General features: G+C 46.7%; 1 long non-coding RNA gene across 1 annotated transcript in view; it reads left to right on the forward strand.

Annotated features, from left to right (window-relative positions):
* The first annotated feature begins 9,656 nt into the window (after positions 1-9,656).
* The window catches only part of LOC122686963, a 28,306-nt gene continuing 10,572 nt past the window's right edge, over positions 9,657-27,390 (forward strand). Inside the window, exons 1-2 of the long non-coding RNA XR_006338965.1 lie at positions 9,657-9,734; positions 23,590-23,673. This is a non-coding gene — a long non-coding RNA (uncharacterized LOC122686963). The remainder of the gene's footprint in view (positions 9,735-23,589; positions 23,674-27,390) is intronic.

A 27,390-nucleotide genomic window follows, 5' to 3' on the forward strand; every position in this document is an offset into this window, starting at 1 on the left:
CCCTATGCTAAACTTTTTGAGGAATTGCGACTTTCCCATTTTACATTCCCACCAGCAACGTATGAGGGCTGCAACTTCTATACACCCTTGGCAACCCTTGTTGTTGTTCATCTTTTTGAATGTAGCCCGTTGAGTGGGTGTAAAGTGGTATCTTTTTGTGGTTTTCATTTGCATTTCCCTGATGACTAATGATCTTGAACATCTATTTATGTTTTTATTGGCCATTTGCGTATCTTCTTTGGAGGATTGTCTGTTTACAGCCTTTGCCCATTTTTAAATGTTGTTGTTCAGTCACTCAGTCGTGTCCGACACTTTGTGACCCCAAGGATTGCAGCACGCGAGGCCTCCCTGTCCATCACCATCTCCTGGAGTTTGTTCAAATTCATGTCCACTGAGTCGGTGATGCCATCCAGTCATCTCATCCTCTGTTGTCCCCTTCTCCTCCTGCCTTCAACCTTTCCCAGCATCAGGGTCTTTTCTAATGAGTTGGCTTTTCCCATCAGGTGACCAAAGTATTGGAGCTTCAGCTTCAACATCAGTCCTTCCAATGAATATTCAGGACTGATTTCTTTTAGGATGGACTGGTTTGATCTCCTTGAAATCCAGGGGACTCTCAACAGTATTCTTTATTACTGTTGAGCTGTAGGAGCTGTCTATGTATTCTGTATACAAATCCTTTATCAGACATATGATTTGAAAATAACTTCTTCTATTTTGCAGGTTGTCTTTTCACTTTTTTATTAGTGACCTTTGAAGCACTAATTTTATTCCACTGCTTTTGTTTATTTATTTTGATTTTTATTGGAGTACAGTTGCTTTCCAATGTTGTGTTAATTTCTACTGTACAGCAAAGTGAACCAGCCATTTGTATACATATATCTATCCCCTCTTTTTTGGGGATAGATTTTCCTTTCCATTTAGGTCACCACAGAGCATTGGGTAGAGTTTCCTGAAGCACTAAATTTTGATGAAGTCCATTTTATCTGTTTTATTCTTTTGTCACTTGTCAAAAGTCCACTTTTGGTGTCATATCTAACCATTGCCTAATTAAAGATGACAGAGTTATTCATATATTCTCCCATCCAAGTACTAACCAGGCCCGACCCTGCTTAGCTTCCGAGATCAGACGAGATCGGGCGCGTTCAGGGTGGTATGGCCGTAGACAGAGTTATTCATATATTCTCTTTTAAGAGTTCCATAAGATTATACAAATCTTACATTTAGGTATTTGGTCACCTTTGGTTTAATTTTGTATGTGATATGAGGGAGGTATCCAACTCTGCTCTTTTGCATGTAGACATCCAGTTGTCGTATCCTTATTTATTGAAAAGACTATGTTTTCCCCCTTGAATTATGTTGATACTCTTGTTAAAAATCAGTTGGTCATATGTGTATGGGTTTGTTTCTGGGCTCTCAATTCTGTTCCAGGGATTTCTATGTCTCTTTTTATTTCCTGTACCACACAGTCTTGATAACTATAGCTTTGTAGTAAGTTTTTAAATCAGAAAGTTTAAGTCCTTCATCTTTGTTCTCTGCATGATTATATTGGCTATTCTGAGTTCCGTGCATTTTCAGATAAATTTTAGGTTGAGTTTGTCAACTTCTGTCACAAAGGCGGTTGAGTTTCTCATAGAGATGGTATCGAATCTGTGTGTCAATTTGGGAAGTATCGCCATCTTAGCAACACCAAGTCTTCCTTCCAATTCATGAGCATGAAACGCCCTTCGGTTTATTTATGTCTCCTCATTTCTCTCAACTGTGTTTGTGCCTTTCAGCGTGTGACTCTTGCACTTCTTTCATCAAATTTCTTTCTATTCTTTAAAAAAAATGATTTACTTATTTGACTGTACCAGATCTTAGTATCAGCATGTGGGATCTTCCTTGGGGCATGTTAGATCCCTTTTTTCAGTTGTGACATGTGGCATCTAGTTCCCCGACCAGGGATTGAACTCGGGCCACTTGCTTTGGGAGTGCGGAGTCCAGCCACTGGACCACTAGGGAGTCCCTGTCAAATTTACTTCTAAGCATTCCTTTTGATGCTATTGTAAGCAGAATTGTTTTCTTAATTTTATTTTCAGCTTATTCCTTGCTAGGGTATAAAAATACCCTTGATTTTTGTCTATTGATTTTGCTTTCTATACTTATTTATTAGTTCCAATAAGGTTTTGCGTGTGTATGTGTGTGGAGAGTTCTATATACAAAATCATAGCATTTGCAAATGGAAATAGTTTTACTTCTTCCTTTCCAATCTGAATGCCTTTTACATTCTTTCTGTTGCATCACTGCCCTGGCTGGAACTTTCAGTACAATATTGAAAATAAGTGGTGAGAGGGACATCCTAGTTTTGTTTCTGATCTTAGAGGAAAGTTATCAATCTTTCACCACTAAGTATTATGTAAGCTGTGGGAATATTTTCCTTTTTCATCAGATGAGCCCTTGTTTTTTATTTTTTAACATAATTTTCCCATTACCTGGAACTGTTTCTGTTTCATACTTGGGAATCTTTATCTGCTTTGATAAATCTTCTCCCCCCATCCCCAACTCCCACTGGGACACCAGTGGTTGTTCACTGTCCCTATACCTTCTTATTACTAGCCTCTTCAGGATTTGAGGCTCTACCTCATTGGGCAGGTCTTTCTTTATGGTCTCCTGGAACCTGGATGCCCAGAGTTAGACATGCAGGGTATGGAGCTTTGTGGCCTTTCGAGAGGATAAGATCAGTGGTTTGGAGACAAGAAGTGGATTCCTTTAGAAAAGTATTGGAAGAAGGATTGTTTGTGCTCTAACCTCTGTCAGGCGAGTAACTGGGGACAAACAGGCTGTGGGCTGAGTCACAGCTTGGAGTTCTGGGAGTATTGAAAAAAGTGTTTTCTGTGTTTCCCAAGATGCATTTCAAGGAGCACATTCCTAAGCTGTTTTGAAGACTAGGTATTAAGGTCATGTACTTGAAAAGTGCTGCATGTACGTCACTTAGAGATTGATTATGCACATAAATTACTTAGGGTTCAGTCTAAGATGATGGATCAGAAAGTCCCGAATATAGTGACTTAAACAAGATGAGACTTTCTTTTTCACTAACAGCCCAGAGGTGAGCAGTACAAGGCTGGGTGAGTGGTTCTCTGGTTCAAAGTGACTGCTCTTGCTCCTGACATCACATTTCATTCCAGCCAGCACAAAAGAGAGCAAGTCAAGACAGGCTTATTACTTTCAATGATGTGACTAGAGGTGACACAAATTACTTCTGCTCACACTTGCTAGTCCAGATCTTAGTCAGATAGTCAGTCATTCCCAGCTGCAACAGAGGCTAGGAGAAAAAGTCTCTTGCTGGGCAGATGAGTGTTCAACTAAAATTTGAGGGTTCTGGAATTCCCTGGCAGTCCATTTAGGACTCCACGCTCTCACTTCTGAGGGCCTGGGTTCAATCCCTGGTTGGGGAACTAAGATCCCACAAGCCAGCCACAAGTCATGGCCTAAAAAATAAAGTTTAAAAAAATAATAAAAATAAAATTTGTGGGTTATGTTATTAAAGAAAGAGAGGATGGGTATTGGAGGATAACTATTCATTTCTGCCACATAAAGTCAAAGGCTTTGAGAAATCCTGCAGCCAAAAGACTTTTGTGTGTGTGAAAAAGCTACCAACAATTCACAGCCATAATCCATTAGCATTCTTTGGAACGAGCCTTGGGAAATGCCATTGTAGGGAATCTCATTCCACCGGGTTCTATTGAACTCTACTTCCTCCAAGACCTGCATGCCTACAGCATGGCCTTTGCAAACTGCTTGAGTGTTCCATGGAGAGTGTCAGCCAGTGGACTTTTCTGGAACAGAATAAGACCAGATTCTGAGGATGCAGAGTTGGAAGGATGTGACTAGTATGTTGTTGGGTTTGGGAATTTTCTGTTTGAACTTCTGGGAGGGATCACTAAAGCAAAACAAAACAAAAAACATGACACACACCCAAAGTGAGAGGATCCAGTACCAGCTCACATGTCCACACACCAGCCAGCCTCTGGGGCGGGACGGAGGAGCCTGATGACCTGTCTCCTTGAGGAATTATGACCCCGGTGGGCTGCATCGGCACCTCTGCCCCAAGTGTGAAGAGGGACGTCTGAGCTGAGGGGCAGGAGGTGGTGATGGGTGGTCTGTTGATAATCAGTGGAGTGGGGACCCTGAGGATAGAATGTGCAGAAACCTCCTCTGGGATGGGTTGGAGAAAGTACGGGCTTTCAAACTAGACCATCTTAAAATCCTACCTTGCCATCCTGTATCCGACTGATCTCCGGCACAGACGTTTTATTTCCTCACTTATAAAATCAGGATGTGAGTCCTTATTTTCTGTGTCACTGTGAAGACCAAATGGAGATGATGTAAAGCCTCTTCCTCCTCCTCATAACATAAGGACATTGGGTTCCTGTACTCAAGGCAAAATTAAGAATCACGGAGGCTCAGATGGTAAAGATGGAGAAGGAAACGGCAACCCACTGCAGTATTCTTGCCTGGAGAATCCCATGGACAGAGGAGCATGCTGGACTGCCACCTATGGGGTGTCACAGAGTCGGACATGACTGAAGCGACTTAGCAGCAGCAGCAGATGGTAAAAAATCCGCCTGCAATGCAGGAGACCCAGATTCAATCCCTGGGTTGGAAAGATCCCCTGAAGAAGGGAATGGCTATCCACTCCAGTGTTCTTGCCTGGAGAATTTCACGGGCAGAGGAGCCTGATGGGCCCCCGTCCACGGGGTCACAGAGTCGGACAGACTGAGTGGCTGACACGCACAACACGCACGTGGTCGTCACAGGGGGCAGTTCTAACCCGCTCGGCCTCAGCTGAGTGAAGGACGCCACCGTGTCTGCTGAGCCCAGAGGGAGCGGGGAGGGAAAGAGCACCAAACGCAGGGCCGGGAGGGGCCGAAGCCCCGTCCCGTGGTGGCCGGCTCTCGGCCCCTCTCTGGGGCCCACTTCCTCCAGGTCAAACCGAGGCAGGGGACTGACGTTCGAGAGGCACTCCCTCCCCTATAGTTGAGTGGGCTCTGGTCCTGACCTTAGACCTACAGCTCCTCTCTGAAAAGCAGATGGGGTATTTTTGGCTTCTCCGAATGTGTTTCTTCCACACCCTTCTCCAAAATGTTTTCCTGTGCTAATTTATTTGGCTAAGGAGGTTTGTGGTGAGAGACACCAAACAGGAAATAGCTGTCATAGCTGCTGTCTGCAACGTTTGTTTTTTTAAGGCTTTCTCCTGTCTAGCTCACCTTCTTGTGTCGCTGGGTATTGATTGAAGGGCAGGGTAAGTGGAAGGGGAAAGGGAAACACATTTTTAGAAGGGAACGTTTTCCTTCTAGTTCAAAGTTTACTGAAGGGTAAGGATTATTATGCACCATGGCAGGATTAGGTGACTCCTTTCCACCACAGGGCCTTTGTGCATGTAACTGTGTCTGCCTGGAATGCCTGCTCTTCTGGTTTTTTGGTTAGTTCTGCTTCTTTAGGGTCAGCTCGAGCATCACTTGCTCAGAAGGCCTTCCTGGCCCCCAGTCTAGGTTGGTCCTTGGTGCTATTCTCATAGCGCCCTCCTCAAGTGCACTCATCTTGGTTTACAATGACATGTTCACTTGGGTGATTTCTTTTTCATAGGTTTTTTAAGATGCATCTTTTTGGCTGCACCTCTCAGCCAGGTGGGTTCCCTGACCAGGGATCGAACCTATGACCCTGCATTGGAAGCACAGAGTCTTAACCACTGAACTGCCAAGAGAGTCCCTGGGTGATTTTTTTTAGGTTAATTTCTCTCCTCTCTCTTACAAGCAGGCCTTAAGCCCCACGAACGCAGGGACCATCCCTAGCTTGGCACGCCATGTGCTCCAGCACACAGCACGGCCCCGGGCACACGGGGAGTGCTCAGTTCGCTTCTGATAGCTGAGTGAGCGAGATGTCTCACCTCTCACCAGCAGGCAGGCGGGCTGGGCATGACAGTGTCTGGGGTGTGTGTTCACCTAGTCCCCTCTGCTTCATCACTGGACCACCGTCCTCTTGCATGTCACTTCTGCCTTCCCTTCTCTAGGGCCTCACTCTCATCCTCCCAAAGCATCTGAAACATTAACCCAAGGCCAAGACTGGTGCCGGGGGCCCAGTAGACTCCTTTCCCCAGCTCCTTATGGTATACCGGGGGAGAAGAGATGTCTGAAGACAGAGAACTTTGAGGCCAGAAGGAATGAATCTCTAACGGGGGATCCTCAGCCACCATGATTGGCAGTGGGGGGAAGAGGAGCACTTCTTAGCCACTCCAGGGAGATGATGTCTGATGCTAGGCTGACTCTGACCCTGACACAATATTTACCTTTTCCTAGAGCTTGGATTCTAAAGTCAGAGAAGTCTTCTGAACCCTGTTGCAGCCAGAATGTGGTGTCAGCACACCGTGGGTGTGTGTGAACATATGTGGTGCATGTGAGCTTGCGTGTACATGCTTTTGGGTTTATGCGTGCATATGTATATATATGTGTGTGTGTGTGTTTTTATTAAAAGGAAGGAGACACAGACATAGGCTTCCCAGGTGATGCTAGTGGTAAAGAGCCCGCCTGCCAGTGCAGGAGACTTGATCCCTGGGTCCAGAAGGTCCCCTGGAGGAGGGCCTGGAAACCCACTCCAGTGTTCTTGCCTGGAGAATCCCGTGGACAGAGGAGCCCGGTGGGCTACAGTCCATGGGGTCGCAGAGTCAGACACGACTGAAGTGACTTACTTAGCACAAGCACGCATGCACAAAGACAGGAGTTCTGGTGTGGAAGACCGGGAGGAGGGCACAGGGCCCTCAGAGGGTCTGAGGTTGGGTTATTAACAGCACAGTCTGTCTCCTGGGCGGGAGTGGCCCTTCCTCTGCTGGGCTTGTCTTTGCTTGTCCACATTTCAAAACAGGATTACCTTTATAATTGGGTTTTCATGCATCACGTGGAAAGGGCCCATTCCCACGTGCTCCCAGGAGGCGTGTGACCCTCTGTCCTGGGCTCAGGGCCAGAGCCTGTTCTGGGACCAGAAGCATCACGGCCTGGCTTCGGAGTCTAAGCCAAAGGAAGCCCCAGCCTGGCCAAGAGCAGGTCTGGGAGGGCCAGGCCCGAGTGTGACCTCCTGCTTGTCAAGGGCGTCTAGGGGGCAAGGCGTGGGGCAGGGCATGCCTGAGTCACCCGGCCTTGTGGAAGGACTCTGAGTGAGGGGCCTGCCCTTTTCGGGGTGGGGAGTGTGGAGTGTATTCTGGAGTGAGCTGCAGTAGCCAGGGAGGAATTTGGGGAACAGGATAAATTAAGCAGTGAGGTTTCTGGTAGGTGAGCAGATGCAAAGGGAACGAAACTTAAAAGGACACACGTAAGCATATGGCCGATTCATGTTGATGTATGGCAAAAACCATCACAATATTGTAAAGTCATCATCCTCCAAGTAAAATAATAATAATGAAAAAGAACATGGAGTTCGGATCATTCTGGAAGGAGGGTTGGCAGCACAGTCTCCCAAACAGAAGAGGGGCTGGCATCCGGCACCCTGACCCCGCTCCTTGGGCTGAAACACAAAACTCGCCTCCAGTCAAGCGGCCTCATTTTAGACCCAAGAAAACTGATCCCAGGGCCAAAGCTTTAATGACCAAGCGTTGTATCTCAGACAATAAAAAGTTTCAGGAAGGTGAAATCAGAGATGAAAATGTACCGGGATGGGGGTGGGGGGAACATGAGCTCCCCAAACCCAACGTATAATTAACCATTGTAATCTCAAGTGATTGCGGACTGATGGAGAGATTAGCTGTGTCCAGAAAGACATCCACTTATCAATCACTTGTGCGCAGATAAGAGAAGTTGCGTCAGGCCAGCAGGCAAGGGAGCCAGGGAGCCGCAGCGGAGGAAAACATTCGGTAGGGAGGTCACCTTGATCTGAGGAAGCCCATTGTACTTGGAGCCAGTCCCCAGAGAGGTTATGAAACAGCGTAGGGCCACCGCCCCTTGGGTCCTAGGGCACATGGCAAAATGACAGCTGGATCCTTTTCTGTTTTTTTTTTTTTTAACTGGAATATAGTTATTCACCATGCTGGATTAATTTTTCCTGTACAGCTAAGTGATGCAGTTATATATATATATGCACGTGTGCATGCAGTCTTTTAAATTATTCTTTTCCATTATGGTTTATCACAGAATATTGAGTATAGTTCCCTTTGCTATACAGTGTGTGTGCTAATTGCTCAGTCCTGTCCGACTCTTTGAGACCCTTTGGACTGTAGCCCACCAGGCTCCTCCATCCATGGAATTCTCCAGGCAAGAATACTTGAGTGGGGAGCCATTCCCTTCTCCAGGGGATCTTCCCAACCCAGGGATCGAAGCCGGTTCTCCTGCATTGCAGGCAGACTGTTTACTCTCTGAGCCCCCAGGGAAGTCACCAGGGAAGCCTTGCATACAGTACGACCTTGTATACAGAATGAATGTGTGTGCTTAGTCACTTCAGTCATGTCTGACTCTTTGCGACCCTATGGGCTGTAGCCCACCAGGCTCCTTTGTCCGTGGGATTTTCCAGGCAAGAGTACAGGAGAGGGTTGTCATGCCCACCTCCAGGGGATCTTTCTGACCCGGGGATCAAACCTGTGTCTCCTGCGTCTTCTGCCTTGTAAGCAGCTTCTTGACCACGGAGCCACCAAGGAAATGGGTACAGTATGTATGCAGTGTGCTCTAGAGTGGGACCTTGCTGTTGATCCATTCTCTGTATAATAGTTTGCATCTGCTAATCCCAAACTCCCGGTCTGCCCCTCCTCTGCCCCCTCGCCCCTTGACAACCACATCTGTTCTCTATGTCTGTGAGTCTCTTTCTGTTTCATAAAAGTTCATTTGTGTCGTATTTTAGATTCCTCTAATTTTCAATCTCCTTTGAGAAAGGGGAAGAGATGGCTTCTTGGCTGGCTGCTGGATGGTGCTTTTAGACTGCACACAACTATTTGTGATTTGTGATCTGAAAGACCACAGTAGTCAGTTTTCCTTCATTCGAATTCTGCCTTCTCAATCCCACCACGCCCGCAAGTCCAGAATTATTTTCAAGTTCTGTTAAGCCCCATTTTTGAAGGCAAAACTATCTCCACCCCTATCAGGAAGGAGACAGAGATGCGCTGACATATCTGAGAGGCTGGATGGGCATTTCCCCCTGTCATTTAGACTCTGCGCTAGGCAGTCACTACTTTCTCTCTTAGGATGACGGGCACCTGGGTTTCTTTGCTTGGAGCTGAGATGCTTTTTTTCCTGAGTCTCTTACTGGCCTCACTGTCCAAGAGAGGCAGCTTCCTAGGCGGCTCAGTGGTAAAGAACACACCCGCCAATGCAGGAGACACAGGAGATGTGGGTGGGGAAGATTCCCTGGAGAAGGGAATGGCAACCCACTCCAGTATTCTTGCCTGAGAAGTCCCATAAACAGGGGGTCCAGTGGGCTATAGTCCATTGGGTCACAAAGAGTCTGACAAGACTGCGCGCACACGCACACACACACACACACACACACACATCCAAGAGAGACACAGGAAACCTGGGATCGGTCTGAGGGGAGGTGGAGGGGTCGGGAAACACAACCCCTAAGCCAAAGGGCTGGGGTTCCATTGTCCTGCTTCCCCCAGAGACTAAATGGCAATTGAGTGGGGCACCTCTGTCCATATGAGCAGGAGATCTGGGCTACGCTGGACACTCTAACTGGTGGTGGACGTGCAGGAGGTTTGGAGTCTGCTTTCTTCTGAGGTATGTACATTTTCAAATGACAGATTATCGTTCCTCTGAAGGGTGTAGGGAAGACCCCCTGTGCAGGTGGGGGATGTGTCCGTGACCTCTGAAGGCTTTTCAGACCTGGCCCGCGGCCGTCCCTCCCAGGCCTCTGGTCCCCCCAGCGGCCTCCTGAGCTGGTCCACATCAGGGCACTAAGGCCTCTGCACGGAGGGCCGGCCCCGCCTGCGGTCCCCGTTGCAGCTGCATCCCATCCGTGCCACGAATGCGGTGACTGTCACGCGAGCTGCACCCTTTCCAGGGACACACAATGGCCTCCAAGGTCACCTTGGGGTTTCTAAAGGCGAAGACATCCTGTTCTGGGATTTAAATAGACAAGTCCTGCATTTAAGGAGTGTGAAGTAATCTTCAAAGGGGGATGTTTATGTGAACCAGATACCGAGTGAATCCCGGCCAGAACTTTTAAAGAGACTCTCTGAAAGGTCTCATGGCAGGGATTCAATGCCAGTTATAACAGCACGACGGGTGAGGCGTCTGACAAAGGTGCTCTCAACACATCCTCGGGGCAGGTCCACGATCCAGCGTCATCATTCCCGGCCTGCAGATGGGGGACCGAGGCTTCCGTCCTGGCCTCGGAGAGCAACAGAGATGGACCACTTCTAGGCGCACCTGGGTTAAGCGGGTGCTCCTATCACACCAGCTGGACCCCGGCAAAGATCTGGGTTTGTTGGCCTCCTGCCCCACAAGACTCAGAGCATAGGCTCCTCAGGACTTTGATTGGGAGATTTCAGAGATTTTGCCCCTTGTCAAAGAAACCTGGTGTTTGCACCAACCTTCCAGCTGGTGCCTAACAATCTCAGGACCAAGGTCAGTGTTGCCATGGGAACACACGACTTCCAGAGAAGGAGCTGAGGAGTGAAGTTCCAGGCTACCCTTGCTTCCCAGTCCAGGCCCAGAGAATATGTGGAAAAGAGGAACCAGGAATTACCAGGAGAAGTACATAGAACCAGTTTCTTTCTACAGGAGCCAGCAGTGCAGGCAGCCAGCCTGGCAGCTACCCAGCTTGGTTCCCAGAACAGTCAAATTTATTTAGGGATGAAATTTGTCATCATTGTGCTCAGTTGTGTCCAACTCTTTGCTACCCCACGGACTGAAGCCCGCCAGGGTCCTCTGTCCAGGGGGCTTTCCAAGCGAGAATACTGGAGTGGGTTGCCATGCCCTTCTCCAGGATACCTTCCCGAGCGAGGGATCGAACCCACATCCCCTGAGGCTCCTGCACTGCAGACAGATTCTTTACTACTGAGCCACCGGAGAAGCCCCAGAACATGGCATTAATAGCTCCCAATTTTTAAACTAGCGTGGGATAACAGGAATATACCTGAATCATGAGCTAGGGGAACTGATTCAAATCCTGACTCTGCTATTTCTTAGTTGGATGATTTTGAGCAAGTTATTTAATCCATTCGAGTTTGAGTTTCTGGCATAAAACATGTGTCCTAAATAAAGTGAGGCTTAGTCAGAAAAATAAATGAGATCACACAGATGAAAACACATGGAGGTTAGGGGAGGGATAAATTAGAAGTTTGGGATTAACAAATACACACTACTATATATAAAAGAGATTAACAACCAGGAACTACTGTATAGTACTAGGAACTATATTTGGTATCTTATAAAAATCTATAACAGAAAAGAATCTGAAAAAGAAGACACATTATATACATATCCTATATATAACTGAGTCACCTTGCTGCGTACCCGAAACTAACATAGCATGGTAAACCAACTGTGTTGTGCTGGCTAAGTTGCTTCAGTCTGACTCTCTGCGACCCCCTGGACGGTAGCCCACCAAGCTCCTTTGTCCATGGGATTCTCCAGGCAAGAATACTGGAGTGGGTTGCCATGCCCTCCTTATAAATCAATTATACGTCAATTAAAAAAAGAAAACATTTATAAATAAGAAATACATGGTAAGTAATTTTGTACTATTAAAAAATATGTAATGGACAGATCCAGTTATTGTATCAAGGCTAGGGTTTTGCTTTGCTTTCTGGTACAGTCTTAAAGACACACACACACACACACACACACACACACACACACTGTCTCTCCTTCAATCATTATCCAAGTCAAAATCAGAACATTTTCAGCAGCCTAAGAGGCTCTCTCGGGGCCCTTCCCAGTCATCAGCCCCCCAAAGGCACCTGTAGATTGGACCTCCCCATTCTCCAGTCTTGGGATGGTACCTGAAAAGTCTTGCTTGGTCCGTCTCTGTAGCCCCATCTCCCTCTCCCCTGCCTTTAATCTGTATGCCCACTGAGGTTTCACGTCCAGGAAGTTACCCCCTGAGCTGAGGAATGCACAGCCAGACCCAGGGCCCACAGACTGCGGCGTCTCTCAGGCCGGAAGTCCATCTAGAAAGCTTCCGGGGACTTCTCCGCACCCCTCACCCTGGACACAGGGGCATCCCTCACTCAGTGCCCTTCTGTGAACGCACCCGTCTGCCTCAGAGTCATTCTCTCTCATCAGCCTATGAGCTTCCTAAGAACACAGATGATTTTCCTATTCAGTCTGTATCCCTTGGCCCCTGGTACACAGTAGGTATTTGTGAAATCCTACCGAGTTGTTGAGTTTGGTGTAGGGCAGGCATCAAATTAGGCAGATACTGAGTTTTCCTGCCTGTATCACTTTTGTGCTCACGCAGTTGTGTCCAATTCCTGGTGACCCCAAGGACTGTAGCCCACTAGGCTCCTCTGTCCATGGGATTTCCCAGATAGGAATACTGGAGTGGGTTGCCATTTCCTCCTCCAGGGGATCTTCCTGACCCAGGGATCAAACTCGAGTCTCCTGCATTGGCAAGCAGACTCTTAATCACATAGCAATCCACACAACATCATTCTCTACGATTCCAAGGATATGTAAGTAGCTTTCCAATGCGTAGATAAAACTAATAAGTACTTTAAAAGAAAAATGACCAAGTTTCAACTACAGCCAGCAGCCAGCATCACACAGGGCAAATGGTCAGGGATGAGAACTTTGGAAGCTTGCTCCATGTTTTGGTGATGAAAAGACAGACTGTCTGGAAATGAATTCCGGGGCCAGCAGCAGGAGCCACATAAGGGACTTAGCAGCTCCTGAAGTATAGGGAGCAGGCTGGTCTGGTACTTCTCAGGCTCTGGGCGTGTTTGTTTGTTTCTTGGCTGCGGGATCTTAGTTCCCCAACCAGGGATGGGACCCAGGCCACGGCAGTGAAAGTGCTGAGTCCTATCACTGAAAGTGAAGTGAAAGTAGTAGTCGCTCAGTCATGTCTGACTCTTTGTGACCCCATGGACTGCAGCCTGCCAGGCTCCTCTGTCCATGGGATTCTCCAGGCAAGAATACTGGAGTGGGTAGCCATTTCCTTCTCAAGGGGATCTTCCTGACCCAGGGATTGAACCCAGGTCTCTTGCATTGGAAGCAGATTCTTTATCATCGGAACCAGGGAATTCCCTCTGTGCATGTCTTGCTGGCATAATATAGAAGATGTGGTTTTACAGGGAGAGCTGCAAAGCTGGTTCTGTGCTTTTTTTTTTTTTTTGTCTTTGACCCAATGTTGACTCACCTGGAGTGGGTTAATTCCAGGGCCGTAGTTCAGCTCCTTGTCTCATTTCACTGGGAGGACAGTCTCTACGCTCTGTTCTTCATCCTCTTCCATCCACTGTTGATATAGTCACCAGCGTCATTCTTGACCATGTCATCATCATCTGCTTGAAACCCTTTCATGCTTTCATATTGTCTTAAGGATAGATTTTTTAAAAGGGCTGCTTTATTGAGGTAGAATTCACATACTACAGAGGCCACCCTTTTAAAAAGTATAATTCTGCTTTCTTTAGTATATTCACAGAGTTGTGCAACCCTCCTCACTATCTATTTCCAGAACATTGTCCTCTCCCCACAAAGAAATCCTGTACCCATTAGTCCTCACTCTCTATTCCCCTTTCCTTCCAGTCTCTGATACCCACTCACCTACTTCTGTCTCTTTGGATTTATTTTGCATATTTCATACAAATGGACTGACACCATATTTGGTCTTTTGTGTCTGGTTGCTTTCACTTGGCGTAAATTTTCCAAGGTTCATTCAAGTTGTAGTATGAATCAATACTACTTTTTATGGCCAAGGACTATTTCATTGTATTGATTTACCACATTTTGTTTATCCATTCATTTATTGGTAGACATTTTCGTTGTCTCTACTTTTTGGCTATTATGAACATTTTGTGTGGACGTAACTATTTTTTTTCCCTTTTTCTCCTCTCCCTCTCTCTCTTTTTTTTATTTTGGTGTATATACCTAGGAGTAGGATTTCTGGGTTGTGTGGTGTGTGATCTCAGTTGCATCTGGCTCTTTTCAACCCCATGGACTACAGGCTGCCAGGCTCCCTCTCCATGGGATTTCTCAGGCAAGAATACTGGAGTGGGTTCCCATTTCCTACTCCACGGGATCTTCCTGACCTAGGAATCGAATCCGCATCTCTTGCATTGGCAGGCAGATTCTTTACCACCGCACCACCTGGAAGTGGGGTTGTGTGGTACTTAAGGATATATCTCAATTCCGTAGCCTGAGGCCAGGGCCCTGCCCATTCTGGACCCTTCACCCAGGCTCCTACCACGCCCTGGCCCAGACCACACTCTTTTCTTGCCTGAGTAGGCAAATGCAGCTCTCTGAACGCACCGTGCCCTGACACATCCTGCCTTTCACATTCCATCTGCCATTCGGCATGCCCTTTCTCTGACCTCTGCACCTGGGTGACTCCTCCAAGTTTCACTTCGGGCATCACCACCAGCTGGGGATTCTGCAATGAACAAAAACAAATCCTTGCTCTCACGGTGCTCATGTTGGAGTGGGGGGCATAGGCAAGAAAATTAAGCGGTGTATCACACACATACACCTACCTAGCTTATGCTTAGGGAACTGATGCAGGAAAGAGGATTCCATGTTCCTGCCTTCCTGGTACCCAGGAGTGGCCACGAGATTAATTCTTGCCAGTGGACTGTGAATTGGCAGAATCTGTTGGGTCTGGGAGGGGGCTTTTAAGAAGTGGATGGATTTTCTCCAGGTGGCCCAGTGGTAAAGAATCTGCCTGCCAATGCAAGAGATGCGGATTCGATTCCTAGGTCAGGAAGATCCCGTGGAGTAGGAAATGGCAACCCACTCCAGTATTCTTGCCTGAGAAATCCCATGGAGAGGGAGCCTGGCAGCCTGTAGTCCATGGGGTTGAAAAGAGCCAGATGCAACTGAGATCACACACCACACAACCCAGAAATCCTACTCCTAGGTATATACACCAAAATAGAGAGAGAGGGAGAGGAGAAAAAGGAAAAAAAATAGTTATGTCCACACAAAATGTTCATAATAGCCAAAAAGTAGAGACAACGAAAATGTCTACCAATAAATGAATGGATAAACAAAATGTGGTAAATCAATACAATGAAATAGTATGCAGCTTCGATCCCCGGGTCAGGAAGATCCCCTGGAGAGGGAAATGGCAACCCACTCCAGTATTCCTGCCTGGAGGATCCCATGGACAGAGGAGCCTGGTGGGCTACAGTCCATGGGGTCACAAAAGGGATGGGCACCACTGAGCATTCATGGGTTTTCCCCATGGTCTTTCCCTCCTGTAGTCAGGGTTCAGGACACTTTGAGGCCATTAGGGATGACGGGTCCCCAAGAAGGAAAGAGCCTGGGTGCCTGAATCACCACGTGAAAAGAAGCCATAGGCTGATCAGGAATGTGGCACTAGGCTAAAACAGGATTGACAGATCCACTTCTGTTGTTTCAGGCCCCTGAAATGGCCTCCTCTTTCTTACATGAAGCATTCGCATGTCTCATTTTACCCTCTAGCTCCCAGTCACACGGTGATCTTTCTCTGAATCCACCCCGAAACAATGTAGAGCAGGAGGTTTATAAACACCCACAAGGTTGTTTCATAGCAAGAACTCAAGCCTACTTTCATTCTTTCTCTGCTTTAAGTACCCACGACATCTGCCACAGTGTAAACCCTCCACACATCTTTATCGAATTGAATCAAGGGTGCTAGGAAATATATTAAATTTACTAAAAGGAGGTTCATTTAGAAAATGAAGTTGTGGAGGGATAAATTAGGAGTTCGGAATTAACAGATACACAATAGTGTATATAAAATAGATAAACAACAAGGACCCACTGTATAGTACAGGAAACTTTACTCAGTAATTGGTAATAACCTATAACGGAACAGAATCTGAAAGTATTTATATGTATATCAACATATCTCAGTAAAAGTATGTATATATATATATATGTATATATACACTTCACTTTGCCGTATACATGAAAGCGAAAGTTGCTCAGTCGTGTCTGACTCTTTGTGATCCCATTGACTATATAGTCCATGGAATTCTCCAGGCCAGAATACTGGAGTGGGTAGCTTTTCTTCTCCAGGGGATCTTCCCAACCCAGGGATCAAACCCAAGTCTCCTGCATTGCGGGAGGATTCTTTACCAGCTGAGACACCAGGGAAGCCCAATAACTTGGAAATCAACTATACTTCAATTTAAAAAAACCAGCCAAACAAAAAAACCTCCACAAAACAAACAAACAAAAGTGAAGTTGTGATGACAACTACTATCTTAATCAGCTGCATGAAAAGTTTGTTGATCTACCCAGTGATGCAAGAAGAATCAGCAGGTTTGTGCCATGTGGTGGAATCTAGCAGACACCAACAGGTGTTCCTGGCTTGTTGCTGGGTGACGGTTGTTTCATGTTTAAGTTACTGGCCACAGACACCTGTGTTTTTGCAAGTATGGCTCAGACCACAAAAATTCCCATTAGAACGTTTGAGTACCCAGGAGTGGTTAACTCCAAACTGGCCTGAACACTCCTTTTATCTCCGTGGTGGGAACAAGTCTTTTAAGTTTTTTAAATACTGTAAATGTGAGATTCATGATGCGGGGTTCTGCTCCTCAGAGTTCACCAGGGTTGACTCTTCCCACTGGAGGTTTGTGGTTTCCATATCAAGTTGTTGCAGCGGCAGGTGACTAAACGTGGACCACGTGGCAGGCAGTGTTCTAAGCACTTTCATATCTTATCTCATCAGATACACAGTAGTCCTATGAGGTAGCCGTTGTTATCAGCCCACTTTACCCATGAGAAACCTGAAGTGAATCCAGTGTCAGTCAGTCCTGTCCAACTCTTTGCAACCCCATGGACTGTAGCCTGCCAGGCTCCTCTGTCCATGAATTCTCCAGGCAGGAATACTGGAGTGGGTAGATGTTCCCTTCTCCAGGGGATCTTCCCAACCCAGGGATCGAATCCAGGTCTCCCACATTGCAGGCGGATTCTGGGAAGTCTTGGAGCCTGAGGGGTTAAGCAATTTGCCTAAGGTCACGTGGTAGGTGAGAAGCGAAGACAGGTGTCTGCTCAAGTCTATCTGAACCTAAAGTCAAATCCTCTCAACAACTGTATTTCAGAGCAGAAGGTAGAACTGCTGACTTTCATGAACAACTCCAGTATAATGTGGGAATGCAAATTATTATTGTCCTCGCTTGTAGTCTGTTAACAGCCCATTGACTAAAACAAATCACATGGCAAGCACAAAGTCAAGGACAAATAAATTCTTCCCCTCTCGTGGAAGGAAATGCTGAATCACAGAAAAGGGTGTGAATACAGGGACAAGGGAAGAATGAGTCAATGAATCAATCTACTACAACCAGGAAAGAAAGAAAAACAGGGAAAATGCAAACAGGAAAGGTGGAAATTATTTACAAAGAGTAAATTTCTTCCATCAAAATCAAATCATGGACAGCTGCTATTCCTAGTTATTAATACTTTCTCAGCACCTCTGTGGAAACCCAACCCCCAGAGCTCCAGTATTCAGTCCTTGAGAGCTATCTCTGGCCCCAAAGCTCTGGGTTGGGCTGACTTGGGCCTTTGCTGGAGAGTCAGGTCAGCTTTGGAAGTGGGCTTGAAAGGAAGGAGGCAGAGAGGGAGAGGAGAGAAAGGGAGGAAGAGACTTTCGGGCTGTATTAAGCATATTCTAATGGCATTAAGAGGGCTTCCCTGCTGGCTCAGTGGTAAAGAATCTGCCTGCCAATGCAGGAGATGTGGCTTCTGGGTGGGGAAGATCCCCTGGAGAAGGAAATAGCAACCCACTTCAGTATTCTTGCCTGTGAAATCCCATGGATGAAGAGCCTGGTGGGCTTCAGTCCATGGGGTCACAAAAGAATCAGAATTGACTCAGCAATTAAACAACAATGGCATCAAGACATGCTCCTTTTCCTGTTGCAGATAAATAGTGGACCCCTTGTGATAAGGGAATCCCCAAATCTCCCATTTGGAAGGAGCCTCATAGAAAAGAGTCAACCCACATCAGTATTCTAACCTGGGAAACCCCATGGACAGAAGGAGCTTGACGGGCTACAGTCTATGGGGTCGCAAAGAGTCAGACAGGACTGATCCGCTAATACCTACACTTTCATAGGAAAGATTGAAGAAATGGCCCCTATACCTGTTTCCTCATCACCTTCAGGGGCTTTGGGTTGCAGGGCAGACCGGATGGGCTTGAGGCTGGCTTAGAGGGAGAGGCTTTCATGTCTGACGTTCCTGGGATAGAGAAAAGCCAAGGTGTGTATTTGTTCTCTAGAATGATGCCCGTTAACCTGCTGACCCATCTGGCTCCTGTCTCCCCTCTGGAGGAGCTGGGGATGAGAACTGCTCAAGGACTGAATACTGGAGCTCTGGGGTTGGGTTTCCACAGAGGTGTTGAGAAAGAATTAATAACTAGGAATGGGAGCTGTCCGTGATTCGATTTTGATGGAAGAATTTACTCTTCGTAAATGAATTTCCACCTTTCCTGTTTGCACTTTCTCTGTTTTGCTGTCTTTCTTGGATATAGTAGGTTGATTAATTGGCTCATTCTCTCCTTGTCTCTGTATTCACACACTTTCTCTGTGTGATTCAGCAGTTCTTCCACAAGAGGAGTAGAATTTAATTGTCCTTGACTTTGTGCTTGCCACGTGACTTGTTTCAGCCAATGGGCTATTAACAGACAGCAAGCAAGGACTTGATGTATGCTTACCTGGTTGGGCTTAATTTTTTTATGCATGTGCCATCATCATGAGAACATGCCAGACTAGCCCACTGGTCCAAGGAGGATAAGAGACAATCGGAGCAATTTTGGTCTAAACTTTCAAACTAGAGCTGCCGGGTCAAGCTTGGCCTGTATCAGACTGGCTCCAGCAAATACCCAAGTGCATGAGTGAAATGTCTGCTTATCACTGTTGTGTGTTACTGACCTTCTGTGGCTGTTTCTATGCAGTGACAGCTGACTGATACGTGAGGAAAAGTTCCTTTTGAGGTATTTCATGGCTGAGTTAATTAATTAATTAGTTCTAAAATTTATTTTTGGTTGCTCTGCACAGCATGCAGGATCTTAGTTCCCCAACCAGGGATCAAATCCGTGCCCCTTTGCAGTGGAAGCACAGAGTCCTAACCACTGAATGGCCAGGGAATTTCATGAATTTACAAGAAAAAGAATTTTATTTCTTTTGCTTGGGAGACTGATCTAAGAAAACACTGGTGCTGTTCAGTGACCAAGTCATGTCCGGCTCTTTATGACCCCAGGACTGCAGCATGTCAGGCTTCCTTGGCCCTCATCATCTCCCGGAGTCTGCGCATGTTTATGTCCATTGAATTGGGTAATATTGCTAGTATTTATATCAGACAATGTTTGACCTAGGTTCTCTTTTAGGAGTTTTTACGGTATCATATCTTGTATTTATGTCTTTAAATCATTTTGAGTTTATTTTTGTATCTGGTGTGAGGGAGTATTCTAATTACTGCATATAAGATTGCTCCTTGGAAAAGAAGCTATGACCAACCTAGACAGCACATTAAAAAGCAGAGGCATTACTTTGCCAACAAAGGTCCGTCTAGTCAAAGCTATGGTTTTTCCAGTAGTCAGGTATGGATGTGAGAGCTGGACCTTAAAGAAGGTTGAGCACCAAAGAATTGATACTTTTGAACTCTGGTGCTGAAGAAGATTCTTGAGGGTCCCTTGGACTGCAAGGAGAGCCAACCAGTCCATCCTAAAGGAAATCAGTCCTGAATATTCATTAGAAGGGCTGATGCTAAAGCTGAAACTCCAATACTTTGGCCACCTGATTCAAAAAACTGACTCATTGGAAAAGAGTCACAAAGATTTGGACACGACTGAGCGACTGAACTGATATAAAAGATAGACAAGCAACAAGGATTTGTTGTACAGCACAGGGAACTGTAGTCAGTATTTTGTAATAATTTATAAAGAAAAGTAATCTGAAAAAATATATAACAGAATCACTTTGCTATACCTGTGAAACTAACACAATATTGCAAATCAACTATATTACTATATTTCAGTTTAAAAAAGAGAGTTTTACAAACCTTACTTAGGATATCTGCTGGAGTCTAAATGTTCCTGAGTCCCGAAGACTGTCTCCACATTCTCGGAAGGGCTGGTTCAAATCTAGAAAAAAAGAAGTTAGGAGATGCTAATCAATCTAGAATAAGAATACCTTCAATACATAGTTCATTCTAAATGAATTACTCTATTTTATCTTCAGGTTAAAGCTTTTGAGGGTTCACCTCTGATGAGGCAAACTGAGGCTGCTTGGGAGGGAATGTTTGGCTGTGACTCCAATTTGCACAGTGTGAGATGTGAGACTATGGGGACAAGTGACTAGAGAGAACCCCAATATCTCAAATCCATCCTCCTGGTTTAAGAATGGACTATAATTTTAAGCATAGCATTTTTGTTCTGGTTGATTATGATAAAAATACTCATTTTGAAAACTACAGAAAGCAATAATGAAGAAAATGAAAATCAGATATAACCCTACTATTACTCAAAGATAATTACAATGAACATTTTGGAGTTTTCCCAGTGACTTCTAAAAATGCATTTTATCTTGACTATTTTTAGTAGTAGCTATAGATTAATATCTTACGAATTTTTTCATGTTGTTAAAGACTCTTGTGAACATCTGTTTCAGGAAAAGCTGCTCTTTCAGAGATGGTTATCCTGTTATTTTCATGACCCCTCCCCTCATTTTAGTGATTTAATTGTTTCCAATTTTCCCCAAGTGTAAATAGTACTTACATAAATATTTTTGTGTGCATTTTTTGGTTCTCTTCTTAGAATGGATTCCTAGAATGTAAAATAAATATTTTTAAGACTCAGGGACTCATTTCTCAAGTTAATTGTGCCAATTTACACTCTTAGGAGATACGTGGGAGAGTTTCTATTTTACTCTTTCCTGGTATCTTTGAGGATACTTTAAACATATTTGCTGTTAAAGTGAATTTTTTTTGAAGATGGTGCTTTATCTTAATTTGCATTTCTTTGAAGTCGGTGTCTCTGCTGCATGCCTGCTCGGGGTTGCTGAAGGGGCTGCAGAAACACATTCCCCTGCCGGCTGGTTTCGTTTAACGCTGTAACTCACGTGGGCCCTAGGTTTGCCCAGTAACCTGACTCCATCGTCCTCTCTCCTAAACTGCCTTTTCACACTTTCTCATCTTTCTTCCTCCTTCCTCCCTCCTTTCCCTCTGTCCGCTGATGACCTGGCTCTGGGTTTCACTGGGAAAGTGAATAGAGTGTCCACATGCTCCCTCCACCATCGTGCTTGAGTCGGTGCCCATTTACTCTGCCCTCCTTCCTGTAATTAGACCAGTATCTGGGCTCAACCCCTCTGATATTTACTAGATCCAATCTTTTCTGGTACCCCTGAGTGTCTCACACTGACAGTTCTCTCCTCTTGTTCCTGCGTTGTTCTGATCAGCATACACAAACCCACCCTCATGTCTCTTGTCTCAGAAACAGACACAACCAAACCCCAAACTTCCACTGGCTCCATATTCCACTCCGGCTCCTACGTCTCATTTCTCTGTTGGATCAAAGGTCCTCAAAAGATTTGTCTCACTCCCCGCCTCCGTTTCCTCATCTCCCATTCTCTTAGAACACGTGTGTGTGCCTGTGTTCTCAGCCGTGTCCGACTCTGTGTGACCCCAGGGACTGTAGCCCTCCAGACTCCTCTGTCCATGGGATTCTCCCGGCAAGAATACTGGGGTGGGTTGACTTCCTTCTCTAGGGGATCTTCCTGTCCCAGGGGTCGAACCTGTGTCCCCTGCTTGGCAGGCAGAGTCTTTACCACTGAGCTACCTGGGAAGCCCTGGCCACACTTAAACCCGTCTTCATTGCTCTGCTGAAATAGCCATGGTCAAGGTCACCAATGACCCCCATGTTGCCAATGCATACTCTTGACCTTGGCAGCGTTTGAAACAGTTGGTTGTTCCTGAAGGCTTATTTCATCTTGGTTTCTGGGACCTCATTGGTTCTCCTCCTACTCTTGTTCTCAGTCTCTGCTGTTTCTCTGTATCTCTCTATCTGAACATTGGATGCCCCGAAGCTTAGCCCTTGGACTTCTCTTTATCCACTTTCATTCCCATTTGATCTACTCAGTCACCTGACTTTAAATGACATCTATATACTGATGACTCTAAGATTTATATCTCTAGGCTGACCCCAAACTCATGGCCCTAACTGCCAGCTTGGCTGCTAATTGGCTAACATTACGTCTCAATTAACCTCTCCAGGTGAATTCCTGATTCCATCTTTATCTCAAATATGCAAACTTCCCGAGGCCAACTCCCTCCTTCCACTTGTTAAGGCCCCAAACTTTGGAGTCAGCTTTCTTTCTTTCATATTCCTGATCCAGTCCTTCAGGGGTGATATTGACTGCCTCCAACATAAATCCCTGTTCACTTCTCACTACCTCCAGCACTTCCGTTCTGGCCCGAGCCATCCTCCTCCTCACCTGGATTGTTGCAAAGCCTTCAAGTTAATCTCCTTTCAGCCAGTTAAACATTCAGCCTTTCTCACTTTCCCTTTCCCCCACACCTATCCTCCACAAAGGGACTGAGTGATCCTTTCAAAGCCGGAGTCAGATCATGTCTCTCCTGTCCACACCCCTATTCGCCCTATTCGCTTCCTATGTGCCCCGCCCAGAATACAGTCAGAATTTTGGTCTAGGAGGCCCCACGGGATCCAGTCTTCACTATCCTCTGCCCTCATCTCCCGCCGCTCCCCGATCCCTGCGCTCCAGCCAAAGGGCCGCCTCTGTCCCTGGGACATCCACAGTGTGCTCCCTCTTCAAGGCCTTTGCCCCCGTTCCCTCCACTGGGGCGTTTTTCCTGTAGACCGACTGGATGACAGACACACATGTTCTCATCAAGCAGACTCTAATTAAGAGAGTCGCGTTGACTGGGCATGTGTGCTAAGAACCCATGCCTGTCTCATGACATGAAGGCAGATTTCAACACCTCATTCCAGACGGAGCAAACTCAACTCATCACAGGACCTGATGAGGAAGTTTGCTTCTTCCGATGCCCCACTTCTCTCTTCTCCCCGTTTCCCCACCCTGTGACCCAGGAGGGTTTAGAAATGATGGTTAGCAAAACGGTGAAGGATGAGTAAACAGAGTCAAATTGGGAAAATAGATGAAGAAAAGAGAAAAGCAAATCACATCTCCCTCCTGTGCTGTAGGTTTTCCCCCTACATAGTGCTGAGCCGAGGGTAAGGATCACCACTGAATCTTTAAATGAAGTTGGCCTTTGACTGTTTTAAGGCACTGGGCATTCTAATTTTTCATTGGAGGGCCAGAAGAATCCCGAGACCTGCCTGAGTTCAACAGGATGGTTGTAAAGGCAGGTTGGCTTATGATTTTGTTCCTTGAGGCTTGCTCATTCTATGCGTATACATAAAACTTCAAGCACACGGTATACCATCCATAATGGTTATAATCTTTCTTCTCTTTGCTAGGGCTTGATTTTTCAGCCTGAGCCAGAATAAGCATCCAATGTGCTAGTACGTTAAAAGTAAAAAATTCCGGCAACCAAAGTAAAGGTAAGCTTTAATTTTCTTTGCTGTTTGCTTTGGTTTGTGAGGTGAAGTCCAAAGCTGTCTAGCAGCTATGAGCTGGGGTTGAGTGTGTCCATTCCTGTGAGTGCATGAGGGTTTTCTGAGGGTTAGGCAGGAGAGAGGGAAGAACCAAGAAAAAAGCAGAGGTGAGACCATTGAGGAACAAAAGGGTGCATGAGGAAACAGAATAAAAACAGAAAAACCAAAATATAAACATATAGGGGTCGGTTAATTACTAACAGTGGGCTTCCTACATAGTGCAGTGGTAAAGAACCCGCCGGCCAAGGCAGGATATGCGGGAGACATGGATTCGATCCCTGGGTCGGGAGGATCCCCTGGAGAAGGAAATGGCAATCCACTCCAGTATTCTCGCCTGGGAAATCCTGTGGATAGAGGAGCCTGGCAGGCTACAGTCCATGGGGTTACAAAGAGTCAGAGACGACTGAAAGACTGAGCGCAATTACTAAGAGTAATTAAGAAGAAGTAATTAAGTAATTAAGAACACAGCACGTTCTTTGTAGATTTTCATGTACTCACAATTGAAGATTCAAACCTGCATTTCCATTAAGCTTAAGGAAATTGAAAATGTTGATTTCCCCACTCACTAGGTGTTGTGAGGTGAGCAAACTCAGGAGTCATTTCATCCACATTTTTATTCCTTAGACAGCTGCCACACCAAAGTTGTAGGGGTCTTAGAGTTTAATGTTTACTAAGAAACGAACATTAAAAAAAACTTTCCTCCATTTGTTCAGCGATGTCATACTTTCAGGGTGGTTATTCATTTTGCATTTTTTTTTAACATTAAATATGTTGTAATTATCTTTGAAAAAAGACTTGCTTGGGAACAAAGAATCACACTTTAAAAAATTGTTTATTTGTTTTTGGCTGCGCTGGGTCTTGGTTGCTGTGTTCGGGTTTTCTTTAGTTGCAGCGAGCTGGGGCTAGGGCACAGGCTTCTCGTTGTGGTGGTTTCTTTTGTTGCAGAGCACAGGCTCTAGGGTGAGCTGGCTTAGTCATTGCGGCTCACGGGCTTAGTTGCCCTGAGGCCTGTGGGATCTTCCTGGACCAGGGTTCGAAACCACACTCCTGCATTGGCAGGTGGAAGAATTGTAAGTTTTAATGATAATGTTCCCACTGCAAAGCGTCCCAAAGCTGCTGATCTTTCTTGAGGTGTTTATCCTTCTGGGATAGGCTGTGAATGGAATAGGAAAAATCTCCCAATTTTAGTGCAATTCTAAGTGTGTGCCAGAGAAAGCTCAGTGCCTTGGCCTCAGACCTCCCTTTGCAAAGTAAATTTGTGGAGCCTAGCAGTGCTTTAGGGGTTCTAATGAGACCAGTGCCTGTGGCTCACAGACTGTAGAGTGTCACCCTGGGTCTGGATTCACCAGCCTCCTGAGCTTTGAAATCTACAGGACGAGGTTCTGCCAGGACCCCGAGTTCACAGCTGGGTGGCTTCAATGGGATGCCCGGCCCCACCCTGGGTTCTCACCGCCCTTCCACTCTCCTCCGGGTCCATCGCAGGCGCCTGGCACTGAAGCAACCCTTCCCTCTGCTCCTCCCCGCTCCCCCTACCCACCTCCCTCCCCCTGTGTGGGCTGGGGCCGGGGGAGGGCAGGTGAACGACAGCCGGGGGGCCACACGTGGCCACGCGTGTGGGAACAGGAAGGACAAGGCAGGCGGCAGCTGGCAGGCGGCAAAACCATGACGTTACAGCGAGTCCTGGCCCGCGGGCAGCGCAGAGGATGGCAGGATGAGGGCGGTGAGCCCGGGGGCGGGTGCACAGGCCCGGGACTAGCTTCCCTCCTCCCCAGAGGTGATCCTGCGCCCCACTCTTGGCTCCACAGAGGCTGGTGGTTCCTGCAGCGTCCCTTCCAGGGTGAGACTTTCATGTGACCCAGATGACACGGCTTGTCGGGCATTTCCCACCAACTGACTACAGAGACTCTCCTTGGCATCCTCTGTCTGCTCCTGCAGGAGAGGAGGGCCTGGGGTCAAAGAGATGGTGGATGGAGAGTGAACTTGAGCCACTTCAAAGTGGAGACAGGGGGACTTCCCTAGTGGTCCAGTGGTTAAGAATCCACCTTCCAATGGCATGGACGTGGGTTTGATCCCTAGTCGGGGAACTAAGAGGCCACATGGCAAGGGGCAACCAAGCCCGTGTGCCACAGCTACTGAGCCCCGACCTTAACTAGAGAGCCTGCACTCCGCAACCAGAGCGAAGCCCTCAGACTGCAACGGGAGGCCCCACAGGCGGCACCGAAGACCCAACAAAGCCCAGAACTAAAGAAGGAAATAACTGAAACCAACCCATCTCCCCAAAAACAAGAAAGCCCAAATGAAAACAGAGAGGGACCTCGTGTGTCCTCAGCAGCAGGGAAGCTGGAAAAGATGTTGTTGTCCGAGGCCACCAGATGGCTGGAAGGAGGTTCAGATTTTCCTCGGAAGGGCACTGCTGCAGAGACCCTCATTGACGTCAGACTCCCAAGACTCCGAGGAGATGAGGTGCTGGGGCGTCTCCCCGGGACCATGAGCGTCAGAGCTGGACTCCAAGACCAAGGGGCCGCTGCTCTGTTCCTCATCCGTTCCGGACTCTCAGCCCTGTTTGTCCTGGGGAGAATTCAGAAGAATGGCAGGGTCAGCTCCCTCGAGGTTTCCAGCCATTTCTCTCCTTTAAACCCCTTGCTGGGCTTCAGGCTGGTCCAAAGAGCCCCCGTACAAATCCCAAGCTTTTTCTCCACGTCACACCCCAGAACACTTGACCGTCGACCTTTGCAGAAGGTCTGAAGCAAGGTCCCTTCGACTGTCAAATGAAGAATTGGGGGCAGTCTCAGAGCCCTCTACTTCGACAGGCCATAGTCTGGGGCTGGGAGAGGAAGAGACATTTGTGGAGTCAGAAACTCCACAATGGCTAGATCATTCCAGAACCTCTCAACCCCAGGGGAGGAGGTGAAGGGAGGCTGGGGTGACCACCTCCCACAGCTCAGCCGGGTAGTGTTTTTCTGGCCTCGTGGGTACCTCCAACGTACTCCCGCTCCACAAACCCTATCCTCTGTCTAGTCTCATTATTGGCAGCTCTGTGGGTAGGAAGATGTCTCAGCTTCGGTGTAGACCAGTCAGATATCTTCACCAGTCTGCACCATAGACATCTTCACCGTCAACTGGTGTGGGCCAGTTCTACCAGAAGTGGACAGTGGCCCCAGACCTGATGAGATGAGCAACACAAGTCTTGTTTGAAGAATAAGCCACTTCTGGGTGCAACTAAAGATGATCATCCCAAGTGACTTAAGTCAGAAGGAGAAAGACAAATAGCATATGATATCACTTACATGTGATATCCAAAATATGACACAGCTGAACCAAGCCATGAAGTAGAAACAGATTCACAGACGTAGAGAACAGACTTGCAATTACCAAGGGGATGAGGTGGGGAGCTGGGGTGGAAGTCTGGGGTGCAAAATAGAAAGAATAAGCCACCTCTCTCTCTTTTCTTTAAGCCACTTCTCTTTGAGGGCAAAGCTACACCATCTTTCTCTTGGTCTAGATTTTAGTAATCGTAACTTTGCCTTGGTGTGTCCTTATGGAACATTGTGTTTCCAAAGAATGCTTCATTTAATGGCTGAAAGAGGAAGAAGAAATGGAGGACCTTTTATCCACCAAGGGGTAGGCACAGTGGATGATGCCATCAACGGTGATGTGGACAGA

Source organism: Cervus elaphus, chromosome 30 (assembly GCF_910594005.1).
Source record: "Cervus elaphus chromosome 30, mCerEla1.1, whole genome shotgun sequence".
Classification (NCBI taxonomy): Eukaryota; Metazoa; Chordata; class Mammalia; order Artiodactyla; family Cervidae; genus Cervus; species Cervus elaphus.